At 44.8% G+C, this 14,370-nt stretch overlaps 1 protein-coding gene across 7 annotated transcripts in view; it reads right to left on the bottom strand.

Annotated features, from left to right (window-relative positions):
• PAG1 (phosphoprotein membrane anchor with glycosphingolipid microdomains 1) overlaps nt 1-13,858 on the bottom strand; it is a 186,628-nt gene extending 172,770 nt beyond the window's left edge. For 4 of the 7 annotated variants that reach the window (XM_025193421.1, XM_025193424.1, XM_025193425.1 and 1 more), the window contains exon 1: nt 13,748-13,842. The gene's annotated coding sequence lies outside the window, so the exon portion shown is untranslated. Of the gene's footprint in view, nt 1-13,747 lie in introns of all 7 variants that reach the window. The other 3 variants (XM_014526437.2, XM_025193422.1, XM_025193426.1) reach the window with 1 other exon arrangement.
• Between the last annotated feature and the right edge of the window lie 512 nt (nt 13,859-14,370).

The following is a 14,370-nucleotide window of genomic DNA, read 5'->3' as shown; positions in this document are numbered from 1 at the left end:
GCGGAAAGGCGGGCTCCAAGCCAGTGGGGCGGCAGGAGCGCGGGGCTTGGGCCAGCGCCCCAGACCAGGACCAGCGGGGCAGAAGGAGCATGGGGCCAGGGCTGGCGGGGCCCAGGGCAGGGCAGCAGGAGTGCAGGGTCCAGGCCAGCAGGTGGTGCCGCAGCGGCTGGGCAGGGAAGGGTGGTGAGAAGTGGCAGAACCAAGTATATTTATTTATATTAATTTCCATAGGAAAATGGATTTTGCTTAGCATAGGTCCGCTTAACGCTTGTTTTTTTCAGAACCAATTAAGAACGTTAAGTGGGGGTTGCCTGTATCTGCCTCTCACCAGAATATCTGCATACCATCTAGTGAACAGACTGAGGTCCACTAATAGCTACATTTTTGCCACAGAGCCTCTGGCTCTTCACTTTTTGGGCAGAACAGAGCTCTGCTTAGACGAAGCTGAATTTGTTTGATTTTGAACAGGTGGTAGAACATAGTAGACAGATGACATCATGAATATTTTCCCTTATGTTGGAAAAGCTTTCTCAAAGAAGGAAATCTTATAACTTTCCTCAGGATTCATGGAATCCGGCAGATAAGGAAAATCTTTTCACATCAAGTTTCTCCCGAACAGAGAATAATTTTTTTTTTCTGGTTCTCACATATTTTCTAATCTGCATTGTCCCAGAAGAGTACAACCACATTGGCTGTTCATTGACGGCAGTTTGCTTGCTAAAGTATATAAGACTCGATCCTGCTGCCCTACAGCACTGTTTAAAGATTACAAGCAAAACTTCAACCTGACTATGGAAATGGGCCAAGCTATATTTTGTATTTACCCATAAAAATATCCAATTGAGAAAATATTTGCAGAATCAAATATTATGTTAGGAACCAAAAGAAGAGCATGTAGTTAGCATGAAGGGGGTGACTGCATAGAGAAATAGGTTGCAGAGAACAGGATACTTCTCTGCCCCCAAAACAATACTTCAAGTCAGCAATCTGGAAAAATAAGTTTAAAGATCTCCCTGAGCAATTAATCATCAAAAACTAACAATATGAACCCTCTCCTAGGAGCTTAGGACTGGAAGGAACTTCCTGGGTCTTCGGGTCCAGTCACCTTCTATCCCAAGGAACATCATCATGTAGCCCTTTTCATGAATAAATCAAAATCCAATTTAAAACTAGTCGAGTTTCTAGCCCCAACAACTTCTACAGGAAGGCTAATCTAAAACCTCAGTGTTCTAATGGTTACCAGCCTTCTAATTTCCAGCCTAAAATTTATTTGCAGCCTACTTGTTCTTATAGTACACTGTCTTTTAGTTTAATTCATTCCTTTTCCCTCTCTAATATATTTAGACAGAGGAACCCTATCCCTTCTAAACCTTCATTTTGCTAAGAAGCGAAGCTCTTTTTGTCTCCTCTATCTGATAGTCTCTCTAATCTCCTCAGTTTCACTCATCATCCTAGCTCTCCTCTACATGTGTTCCAATCTGAGTACAGGCAAGGTTCTTTGAGTAGATGTGATATCTTTTATTAGACCAACTGAGTAGTTGGAAAAAAAAATTGACAAGCTTTCGGGCACAGTCACCCTTCTTCAGGAATGGGGAGCCTCTGCTGTTCTGAGACTCCAAGAAATGAAAGAAGGTAAAAGTGTGGCAGGATGTCAGTGAACATGTAAATAGGTAGAATTAGAAAGACAAAAGGTGAGGCAGAGAGGTGAAGCAGAGAGGGGAGGGTGGGGGGAAGAGAGCAGGGGAAAAAAAGGCTGAAGCTGTGTTTTCCCTTGCAGTTAAACCCCTGCACCTATCTCCTTGCAACTTGGCAGGCTTCATGCCCTCAGAAGGGGCTACCATCCCTGCTGTTTTCATCCAGATCTGCCTTAATACACACACGACATGAGTTTAGTTTTCAGCCATTTGAGGTACAGTTTCCCAGAGACCCCTACATCTATCTCCTTGAAACTTGGCGTGCTTCATGCCCTCAGAAGGGGCTTCCATCCCTGCCAGGTTTACCTGAATCAGCCAAAAAATGACAGTTACAGGTGTTTCAGTGATTCCCCATTATAGTCGATGGCCAAATCTCTCTGAATCAGTGCCAAATCTTCTGAAGTCGATTCGGCCGAATTGATTCGGGACAGTAATCCGAATCTCTGAATCGAATCACTGTCCTCTGAGTTGGCCGAATCTGAATCGAATGCTTCCCTCTTCGTACAGGCCTACTTGTTGGCTGAAGGTCCTTTTGAGATTAGTGAGGTGGTGGTCACGGGTATTCTCTTCACTGCAAATTCGGTGGTCTTGAAGAGCCTGGCTGTATATTACAGCTTTCTTGGTGTGTTTGGGGTGATTGCTAGTTCTGTGTAGATATGTATGTTGGTCTGTGGATTTCTTATATATGGTGGTTTGAATTTTACCATCTTAGACATTGAACATGGTGTCCAAATAGGAAATGCTGGTGTTAGAGTATTCAAGTGATACTCTGATGGAGGGGTGATGATTGTTGAATTTTTGGTGGAAATCAATCAGAATCATAGACTGCGGGGTTTTGGTCCAAATGATGAAGATGTCATCTATGTATCTCAGGTATATTAAGGGTTTGATGGTGCAGTTCTTCAGGAAGTCCTCTAGGTGGACCATAGCTTAACAACCAACACTTCCTCCAGACTATGGGCACAGCTATAGGCACCAAAATGGCCCCACAACATGCCAGCCTTTTTATGGTCCACCTAGAAGAAGACTTCCTCAGTTGGTCTTATAAAAGATATCACATGTACTCAAAGAACCTTGCCTTCCTATGTCCTTAGACCAGCATGGCTACAACCAAAAACCCACCAATCTGAGTTCAGCTTTGTTGAATAGACCTGATCAGAACCATACACAATATTTATGAGGTCTTATCATTGCTTTATAAAAGGGTTTTAATACTTCCTTATCTCTACTGGAGATACTGTGACTGATGCATTCTAGAATTATAATTGCCTTTTTTATGATTGGATCTCATTGGAAGCTTATCATTATCAAGTGATCAACTCGCATACTTAGGTCTTTCTCCTCTTCAGGGTTTTTCAACTGAATTCAGTTTATCAATGATAGAATTCATATTTATTTCTGAACAATTTATTGGATGTAGAACTAGGCATCCTGACCACAATGCTAAGAACTAACGTTCTAGAGAGCTCTGTTACAATAAAAGCATGGCATGCCCTGTCTGGTGGACATCTCAATCTTTTTATTTCTTTGAAGTGACATGAGAGTCTCATTTTCCTTCATGCAAAGTAGAACATATATCATTTTAATAGATAGGTATTATTTTCTTTTGATCAAAAACAATATATTTTAAAGGTACAAATCCAGAGGACAGCATAGATATACTCCTTTGCAGGACAGCAAAGATAGGCAGAAGAGCTAGAGCTATGAAGCCTGAAATTGAAATCTGGGATTTATGTTTTTGTTATTCCATAAGATTTACTGTCAACTGGATACAGCATATAGACAAAGCTTTCACTTTTTAATTAAATAAAAGTAACTTCTGGAACCTTGCACTAAAGTAGCCATAAGAATTGTTAGGGTCCTTTCTTTATTATGTGATCTGAACACTTATTTCCTGTACATTAACAGGAGCTAGACTATTAAATTGATAGCAAATTTTAAGAGCCTTAATGATCCCCCAAAACCTTGGCAAAGAACTTTAAAATAATCAAGTCAACAATAAGATGAGCTTATTTTATTATAGCCATGCATTTTTTTCCTATGAATATAACATAAATTGCTAAATTAGATCACAAATATACTTTCTTAAGTTTAGACACTAAAAAGGCTTTCAGCAAAAAGGAAGTCTAATCATTATTTGACTGAAATAAGGTCCCAGTCCTGTAAACCCTTATTCACATGGGGTATCATTGCTCATAAAGATTGTTCCATTGTAATTAGAGGTGCACCAATACATTGGTCTGATATTGGATTGATACGGATATAAAGAAAATTGATTGTATCAGAAATCAGCCTGATGTGGCCGATAATTTCACCGATAGATTCCTGTGTGCGCACACAGGTGCAGCACAGCACATAGGCAGTGAGGAGCACAGCCTGGCAGATTGGAGAGCTGCATGCAGCTGGTAAGTCTGGTATGGTGGAAGGGGAGGGGAGGGGAGGGAAGGGGCATGGGGAGGGCAGATCAAGGCCCCCATGGAGGAGGAAGGAGTGGGGCTGGGGCTGGTGCAAGGGCTGCCTAGCCAAGGCGGGGCAGGTACAGGATGGAGCTGCAGCTTGTCTAGGGGCACGGGAGGTGTGGTACGGCTCCTGTCGCTGCATGCTGCTCGTCCAGGAGCCACTGGTCTGGCGACTCCCACCACTGCTCCCACCACTCATCCGGGAGGACATGGGGGGAGAGGGCATGTGGCCCTAGATCTGCATGGGGTGGGGCAGGCTGGGGCCTGGGCTGCGTAGGACTCTTCCCACCCTACTTTGCACAGATCCAGGGGCTGCCCTGCACAGATCTGGGGGCAAATCCCCCTCCCCATGTCCTCCTAGACGAGTGGTGGGAGTAGAGACGGGAGCTGCTGACCATCAGTTCCTGGACAAGCAGCATGCACTGGCAGGAGCTGCCCCACCCGCAATGCCCCCAGACAAGCCATGCACTTGCCCCAGCCTCTGCCCCAGCCCCAATCCTCCCTTTCTGCATGGGCCTTGATCTGCCCCGCCACACTCCTTCCCTCCCCACTCCTTTTCCACCACACCAGACTTACCAGCTGCATGCAGCTCTCCAAGCCACCGGGCTGGTATCAGAAATCAGATCAGTATCGACCGATATCCTTCTTTAAAAAATCGTCTATTGGTATCAGCCCCAAAAATCTCTATCGGTGCATCCCTAATTGTAATCAAATAAACTACTCATGAGGCAAGATTCTTCACAGTAGTAATAATTCCCAATTTTAGGCCCTAATATTGCAATTACAATTGCTTTAGCAGACCAACTAAATCCTTTATTTGATGTATTATATTACTGAGCATTTGACATAAATATTTTGATTAATAATCCATCATTAGAACTAGTCCTGCAATATTATGAAAAGAAGTCTTAAATACAGTGTCCAAATGGTTCTTCTCATACACCAAAACAATACATTTCTCCACAGGACAATAAAATATTTATCCTTTGACATGCATTTCATTTATGCTGCATTGGGTGCCTTTTGCAGGGAATACAAGCTGACTTGCACCTTAATTAAAGCACTGCCTTTTTCTCTCCATGAATCTCAAAAGAACAATGAGCACAAGAGGTGATCATTCCAAGAAGTAATGAAGAAATTTTGTTTCAATGGATTATCAATTATTTATAAGTAAATTCCCAGATGAATGGATCCAAAGCTGAATAGCTTTTTTAATACTTTTTTAATGGTACAGTATAACCGTACATGAGCCAGCTTGGCTGACTGCCTATACAGGGTACCAAGTTAAATCTGAAGTTTTATTAATAAATGACTATTGCACTCTCTCAAACAAAGAATCTAAACACCTGAAAGCTACCTTGAAAAATTCTTTTAGCATCCAACAGTACATTATTCCCCTGTCTGTCTAATTCCTTACTTTCAGAGCATTATAATGCCACACATTTATCCAAGGGTAAAACCTTTGTTTCAATATGTAAAAACTTTTCAATTTATAATCCAAAGAACAAAACAAAAAAGTTAGTCTGCCAGTTGTCTGGACAACATATTCATGTCCATGTACATAAATGCAGTTAATTTTTTGCAGTTATTGGATCATTTTCATAGACACAGAAAATTCTATGCCCATCCAGTCCAGTCCAGTCCAGGGGTGGGCAAAATGGTGGATCCAGCCTGTGGCAGACTCCATTTCCAAGCAGCCCCCATGGCGGTGACTCCTTCTGGCTGCCGCCACTGGACCAGAGCCGCTGCCTGGGTACCCTGGCCCATCCACCCCACACCCACTGACGGGGGCGGGACCTGTGTGGACAGGGTGCATGGCCAGGAAGCTGGGTTGTGATTGCAGCCAAGAGCAAAATGGGTTCATCCCCCTGGAGGAGACACCAGGATCTTGTGGCAGTGATGGAGTGGGGTCGGGGCCAAGGTTGGGATCTTGGTGTGCGGACAGATGTGCAAACCCCAGCCCAATTGTATCATCCCACTCTATCCTGGGGTCTTCTTGGTCCTGCCAACCTGTCTTGCTCCTGGCCGCAGCCTAATCCCAGCTTCCTGGCTGTGCACCCTGCCTGTGCGGGTCCCATGCCCTGTGAGGGGTGTGAGGCAGATAAGCCAAGGTAGGTCCAGAGGAGCTGCATCCAGTGGGATAGGGTTGAGTCCAGCAGCGGCAGCCAAAAGGATCTACTACCACAGGGGCTGCTGGGAAATGGAGTCTGCAGCAGGCCAGATCTGGCCCACAGGCTGGATCTTGCCCACCCCTGATCTAGTCCAAACCCCTGCTCAAAGCAATATCTTCCCCAACTAGAACATCCCAGCCAAGGTCTTGTCTATCCATTTCTTAAAAACTGCCAAAGATGGAGATTCCACAAGCTCTCTGGGTAATCTGTTTTACTGCTTTACTGCTCTCATCATGAGAAAGTTTTTCCTAATCTCTAAAATAAACTTCCCTTGCTGCAACTTGATACCATTGTTCCTTGTTCTGCCACCTGAGAACAGTGTAGCTCCATCCTCTTTGGAACCACCCTTCAGGCAGTTGAAAGGCTGCTATTAAATCCACCCTTAGTCTTCTCTTCTCTAGACTAAATAAGCCCAGTTTCCTCAGCCTTTCCTCATAAGCAGAGACCTGGGTTTTCCATTTCCCATGGAAAAACAGATAAAACCGTGGATATCCCGTTTTTATCAGAGAAACCTGTGGATTTCCTGCTTTTGCAAAGAGCTCTGCAAGTAACAGAGTTCCAGCCTGCAAGAGCTGTTTGCAAAAAGGTGGGAAAGCCCCAACTCTGCCCAGAGGGGCAGGGGGAGGGGAGGGAGAGGGGGAAGGGCGGGGCCTGATGCTTTTAGTCAGTCCTAAGGCTTGGGTCAGGCTCACTTTCCTTCTGGAGTCTGTAAGGTAAGTGGGGATTGGATGGGGCTGGCGGGGAAGCTCGCTGGGGGCTGAGGGATTGGGGAGGTGTTGGGGAAAGACATGGAGCACCCAGCTGGCTGCATATGAAACATGAGAGGCTTGATCAGCTCGACCTGCCTCAGCGCCTCCATGTGCGGCTTCCCTTAAGGGCATGGAGGAGCTGAGACGGGTTGGGCTAATCAAGCCGCTCACGTTCCACGTGCTGCTGGCTGGGCACTCCAGCGGAGAGTGGGGAGGTGTTGGGGGAAGCCCTAGTGTGGCTGTCCAGCTAGCAGTGCGTGAAACCGGAGCAATCCTGCAGTGGCTGCCACCACCCCGCCCACTGCTGCTGCACCCTACATCACTTGCCTGTGGAGCTGTGTGGCTGCGGAGCTATGCCAGCGGAGCTTGCCCATGGAGCCATGCAGCTGGCAATGTGAAAGCAGCACGGCAGCAGTGACAGCAGTGAGGTTGCGGTGGCTCTGCAGACAAGTGGTGCAACTGGCCGGGTGGGGTGGAGGGGGCCTCGCACACAGTAGCCACCACCGCAACTGCCATGCCCTGTGCTGTCTTCCTGTGGCTGGCCACATGGCTCTACAGGCAAGTGGCTCAGGGCAATGGTGCCCCTCCATGGGCTGCATACAAGCCACTCGGCTGGCTGACTGGGGGGCACAGGCTCACATGTGGTGGCTGCCACCACACCACCGTCGCCTCTGTTGTGCCCTGTGCCACTTGCCTGCAAAGCCATGTGGCTGTAGAGCTTGCCCACGGAGCCGTGCAGCTGGCTGTGGGAAGGCAGGGCAGGATGTGGCAGTGGTGGCACCTGCTGCATGCTAGGCCCCCTCCCTCCCCAGCTGGCTGCTCCGCTTGCTTGCAGAGCCACCACCACCTCACTGCTGCTGCCACTGCTGCCACGCCCCAAGCTGCCTTCCCACGGCTGGCCACACAGCTCCACAGGCAAGCAGTGTGGAGCATGGCAGAGGTGGGGAAGGTGGAAGGTGGTGGCAGTGGTGGCTGCTGCATGCAAGCTGCCCCCCCCCCACCCTCGGGCAGCAAGTGTGCAGCCCTCAGAGGGGCACTGTCACCCTTGCCCTCCCCAGCCCTGCTCCTGGGAGCGGGAACAGACACAAACTCACCCTCATTCTCTATCTGTCCTCCCAGCCCTTTCTCTTCCCCCCAACACACTTACCTGTTGGTGTGTATGTGCATGCATATCTGTGCGTGTGCATTTGGGGCTGTTGTGGGGGGAGTGAGAGGCACCTGCAGGGCTGGGGAGGTTGTGGGGGTGAGTGAGGGGCATCAGCAGGGTCATGGGAGCTGGCCGGGGTGGAGCTTTAATTTTAATCACGGATTTTTGGGGTTTTATCAGAATTTATAATTTTTATCAGAGAATTTGCAACTTTTTAATCAGGGTAAACCAGGATCAGCAGGGATTGCAAGTCATGTGCCCCAGCCCTTAACCATTTTCACTTCCCTCCACTGGATTCTTTCCAGTTTGACCACACCCTTTCTGTAGCCAGGGCCCAAACTGGACACAGTACTCCAGATGCAACCTCACCAGTGCCACATAGAGGGGAATAATTATTTCTCTCGGTCTGCTAGCAATACTCCTACTAACGCAGTCTATTATGCTGTTATCCTTCTTCTCAACAAAGGCACCCTGTTGAATCATTTTGCTGATACCAACAATTTCAAAATTAGTTTTTTGAAAATAATTGAATGGAAGCTTGAAAATTGAAAACAGACCTCTATAAAACATAACAGGAGGTTTTCAGATTTGCAAAAATTTCTACTGAATTTTATGTGCGTGCTCAAGCATGCATGTGTGGACACACACACACACACACTTTTCAGCCAGCTACAGGGACTGATCCAATGGTCACTGAAGTGAGTCACAGCAGGTGTGTCTACACATTCATTAATGCACCCTAGTTATGGTGCATTAAGTTTTGTACCTGTAATTCCTGTTACTAAACTTAATATGCTGTAATCGGTGCTACTGTGCATTAGAACTGGTTCATGCTTTTTTGTGATGCTAATGTGCAATAGAATAATTCTACTGTGCATTAACACAGGTTTTTCCTGCTGCTGCACTAATGTGCACTAGAACTAGTCCATTGTGTTTGTAGCATCTCATTTAGACATGCCCAGTATCTCAATTTCAGTGGTATTGGATTAGGCTGATGGAGGGAAGAAAATATTTTTTTAAAAGCTTCTGAGCTTCACTTTCTTCCTGGATCTTCCTCTACATGCTTTCTTCAAAAAGGAGGGATTTGGAGAGAAGCACACTGGGCACAGATTGTTAAACTGCAGGGAAATTAGGCACTTTGTATGAATCCCAAGGCAACTGAAGGAGTGAGCCAATTCTTTCAATGTTCTCTGACCTTCCCTGATCTGGAGCAATACTGACATCGGATTCATCCCCAATACCTCTATGACTGGCTTCACAGTCTCAGCTGAAGAGTTAAGACATTGCCCTGTACCATAAAACAACTGCAATTTTGAAACCTATTATATATCTGTTGGTAAAAGTTTATAGGGCACGTTGTGTATTTGGATAAAAGGTGTTATATTGTTGACAGTAATCATTCTTTGTTATTACACACCATTAAGGAACATCTACATTTATTTTATCACACTGGTAGAACAAATGGCTCTTGAAGTGAGATGACTGTAGCTTTATCTTAGTCAATTTAGATTATCTGTCAGTTTTAGGTAAAATAAATGGAAGCTCTAACTACAAACATTTACATGAGAGAGAAACATGGGTCAATGGACATTGATACGTAAGTGTCGTCTGTTTTTAAAACACAGGCTACACCTACATACATGTTTTTGATACAGCTATGAAATCAATTGGGCAGAAAACAACAGAATGCAGTTCAACAAGGAGAAATGCAAAGTGCTGCACCTAGGGAGGAAAAATGTCCAGCACACCTACTGCCTAGGAAATGACCTGCTGGGTGGCACGGAAGTGGAAAGGGATCTTGGAGTCCTAGTGGACTCCAAGATGAACATGAGTCGGCAGTGTGACAAAGCCATCAAAAAAGCCAATGGCACTTTATCGTGCATCAGCAGATGCATGACGAATAGATCCAAAGAGGTGATACTTCCCCTCTATCGGGCGCTGGTCAGACCGCAGTTGGAGTACTGCGTGCAATTCTGGGCACCGCACTTCAAGAGGGATGCGGATAACCTGGAGAGGGTCCAGAGAAGGGCCACTCGTATGGTTAAGGGCTTGCAGGCCAAGAGGAGAAACTAAAGAACCTGGACCTTTTCAGCCTCCGCAAGAGAAGGTTGAGAGGCGACCTTGTGGCTGCCTATAAGTTCATCACGGGGGCACAGAAGGGAACTGGTGAGGTTTTATTTACCCAGGCGCCCCCGGGGGTTACAAGAAATAATGGCCACAAGCTAGCAGAGAGCAGATTTAGACTGGACATTAGGAAGAACTTCTTCACAGTTAGAGTGGCCAAGGTCTGGAATGGGCTCCCAAGGGAGGTGGTGCTCTCCCCTACCCTGGGGGGTCTTCAAGAGGATTCCTGCCTATGCAGGGGGTCGGACTCGATGATCTATTGAGGTCCCTTCCAACCCTAACATCTATGAATCTATGAATCAATGACCTGCACAAAAATAGTCATAATATTGTGGCCATTCATTTCTTATTCAGGAAGACAACTTATGGAAGAGTTATCTTAGGGAACTATGCTGGAGCACAGATGGTTATGTAAATGGCATTTTAGGTTAATCTCTCAACTCCATATTCTTATTAGACAGAAAATGACAGAATCTAATTTTTTCTTCACAGTTTTGAGCTAATAGATTGTAACCCAGTGCTGAGGAATTGGAAAGGTACCTCATCACCAACAACCTGACATACTAAAATAGGTAATATAGAATAGCATTTGACAAGAAGTACATTTTTATTGACCACACACAATAAGACATGTCCTCAGCCACCATTGGGAGAAATCCCAATGTTACTTGGTACATGTATCTCTTTGATATCAAAGTATTACTCTCAAATTATGTAAATATTTAAAATAACACTAATGGAGAGATTTTTCTATTGTACTCTTGTATAGCATACTTCCAGGCTTATGGACTGCTGACCTTCATCTTTCATAGGAACTGTTCCCTCATCTTTTTTAAAATGAACATTCCTAACACATGACCCATCAAGGCTGTAGAAAGTTCATGTCCCAATAATCTGCTCCTGATGTTTAATTTAACATTTATTCATATTACACAAATGAACAAGAATAAACAAAACATAAGTGACAGCTCTTCAAGGTATATCAAGCACTGAACTGGGAATCAAGACCTCTTATGAAGTGTTAAACTCAGTTCTTTCACTGACTTGTAGTTTCTGGCATTAAACAAGTCACTTATCTTCCTGCCTCAAGCTTCCTCCTCTGTAAAGTATACTTAATACCTACTGACCTTGCAGGGCTCTTGTGGGAATTAATGGGAGTATAAAGTTTTAATTATCATCAAGTAAACCTCAGTACAACATCACTTTTGCTTTTCATTGCCTTCATAGCACTGTGGTTTGCTGCTACATAAAAATCAAATATTCAGACAGAAATCCTTTCCTTCCTACATAAATCCATCCACTGAATTACTTGATTAACAAGAGAAAAGGTCTGTAGAATTGTGGCAAATATCTTTATGCAATTAAGGCCTTGAGATTCTATAATTGATAGTACTCAAGAGGACAGCTGTGTCCATATGGATCTCACTGAAGGACTCCATGCAAGCATGGTAGTATGGATGCAGGCTATCAGTTGTAGAATGTAAGACCTTATCATGGGCTGCCCTGGAGTACATTTGTTGGTTATTTGAAGGATCCATTGTTTCTACTACATAAGGTATTAAAGTATGCTTAAAAATGTATTTGGTCCATTGACCTTATCAATTTTCCCCCAGAGTTAGTAGTTACAAAACATACATCAAATGTACAACAAAATACGTTTATTTGCCAGTCTCTCAGTAAAACTTTAAAACAACCCCAAAAATGTTACCCTGTTCCAGCCATGAAAGTCAACAGAACTTCACCATTAGCCTCCATGAGCCAAGGAACAGGTCTGTTAACTTCCTTGTAGGCCAATAAAACAAGCACAACCGTAGACAAAAAATGTGCTCATTAGCTACCTGCCACTACATAGCTGGCTAGGGGAGCCTGACTGCATTTTTGTGGATCCCATAAAACAGTGACTATGTTCAAAACACAAATTTGTTCTAGAGCATGGGGCATTTTCTTTTGAGATTTAGAATCCAGATGGTGTGGTCTATCAAATTAAAATTGTTTTAAATGGTAAATTAAGTTTACAGCTTAAATTATGGAACAGCATTTCTCTGGATTCAACATATAAACTGAAAACCACATTGGCATTAAGATGCCTTGCAATTAAGTTTATGAGGAGCTTTGGGTTTTGAAATGTATTAAAACACAATTTTACAAAAGGAAGTAGAAAACAAATGTAAACTAGTTAAGAGCCAGATCTAGCAACCTTTACTCAGGTAAGCAATGCCACTGACTTCAGGTCACCCTCTTATTTATGAGCAGGAGGTCCAAGTCCTTATTTCTTACTTTACAACGGGTCTTATATTATTATATTATATGATATTATATTATTATTATTGTATTATATTAACTTAGCATTGTACTGAAATCCCCAAGTCCGTCACCAGCATTTAAGTGGAAGATTATTCCCTGTACTAATCCTGTAAGGTGCTAAGTATATTTCAGTCAATGTCAAACAGGAGCTGAAGCCACTCATCCCTTCAAGGAGATGCCAGGATTCTCAATAAGAGCTGGACCCCTGTTTAAACAAACATCAGCTATGAATGAATGATTTTTACAGAAAAAGATGGAAACTTCCCTAAATAAATGGTTTACCGATGTTCATAATTTGTTCAGTCACAAATATAATAAAACTTTCATTTATGAAAGTATTAGTGTTCAGTTTGCTTCAGACGTGCACATTTCACCTTAGGTTTGTTTTTTGAATTTTAAATGTAACATACATAAGTTTGACAACATAGTACTTCCATTTATTCAGTGGATGCATGAAATGGTCATTATTGCAATAACTTCACTAATAGTCACTTCTACAAACAGAATCTAACATGCTGAGAGGTTACAGGGTAATGTAAAAATTATCATAAAGCCATTAAAGTCAATGTGTACCATCTAAGAATTTCTTCCTGTGTTTCATAAAAAATAACCCTTATTTTGTTCTAAATCTAAATGAACAGAATATGATATTATAGATTAAACTAAACTGAAAGATGGATCCTGGGGGGAAAAAAAGGGGAGAGGGAATCTCTTTTACCAAAACTACATCTTTGCTGCTTTTTCTGCATTTGTTGCTTAATGACTCAGTGTTATTTCAAGTCCATTCCCTTCATAGATTTAATCAAGTCTTCAACACCACTGATGATCTATTACTCTTCTCAAAACCAAATCTCCAGGGGACAGATCAGAAAGAAAGGTTAAAGAGCTCTATCATTCAAAGCCTTACAGCTCAGGCTCCTATAAATCACACTGTTTGTTTATTCAGATAATTGGGTACATTAGCGCATGTAACTTTCAAGTGGCAGATCTTTCTGGTATGACTCCCTGCTAAGCTTTCCACCGCCCCCTCCCCCATTAAGAAGAGCGTTCCAAGAGCCACTCAGCACATGTATGTGGCATGCAGAACCTGCGCACCTACCGCTTGTTGCATGGCTTGGGGAGACAGAGCAGCGCTCCCTTTCAAAGGGCTTCCAGGGCTAAAGAACAGATGCCGCTGCGAGACAAACGGGAATCTGCCAGAATGAAATAGGATTCGAGTTAAAATACAGTTAAGCTTTGGGCTCGGAGCATAAAAGAGAATGGGAAGGCAAAGCCGGGAGAATGCCCGTAGTGCGGGTACCCGGGGGGCGGGGGGGCACCGAGCCGAGCGCTCCCGGCCCTTTGCCAGGGACATGCCTGAACTGCCCGGGACAGCGCTGCACCTGTGACCTGCTCGCCGCGCCGAGCTGACGAGCACGGCTGCTTTTGCTAGCAGTGCTCTGCCCACCCACCCCAGCAGGTCCCAACCTTTTTTTTAGGCTGGAGGCAGCCTCTGGGGAAAGGCCAGCGCTGGACTGCGGGTAAATAACAGAGCTGCCAAGACCTCAGAAACACCCCGGCGGGTCGGCCCGCCTTTGATGCTACAGAGCCCCGTGGGGGGCGGGGAGGTTTGAAGGCTCTCTTGAAAGGCGCTCGAGGCACCTGGCGGTCGCCGGCCCTTGGGACTCGCCTCAGCCTCCTCCGCCCGCGGGGACCCCCCGCGCCCCGAACCGAGGCAGTCCG

This window comes from Alligator sinensis, unplaced genomic scaffold (assembly GCF_000455745.1).
Source record: "Alligator sinensis unplaced genomic scaffold, ASM45574v1 scaffold350_1, whole genome shotgun sequence".
In the NCBI taxonomy this organism is placed as follows: domain Eukaryota; kingdom Metazoa; phylum Chordata; order Crocodylia; family Alligatoridae; genus Alligator; species Alligator sinensis.
Note: the sequence above shows the minus strand (reverse complement) of the source record. Positions and strands in the feature narration are given on the sequence as shown.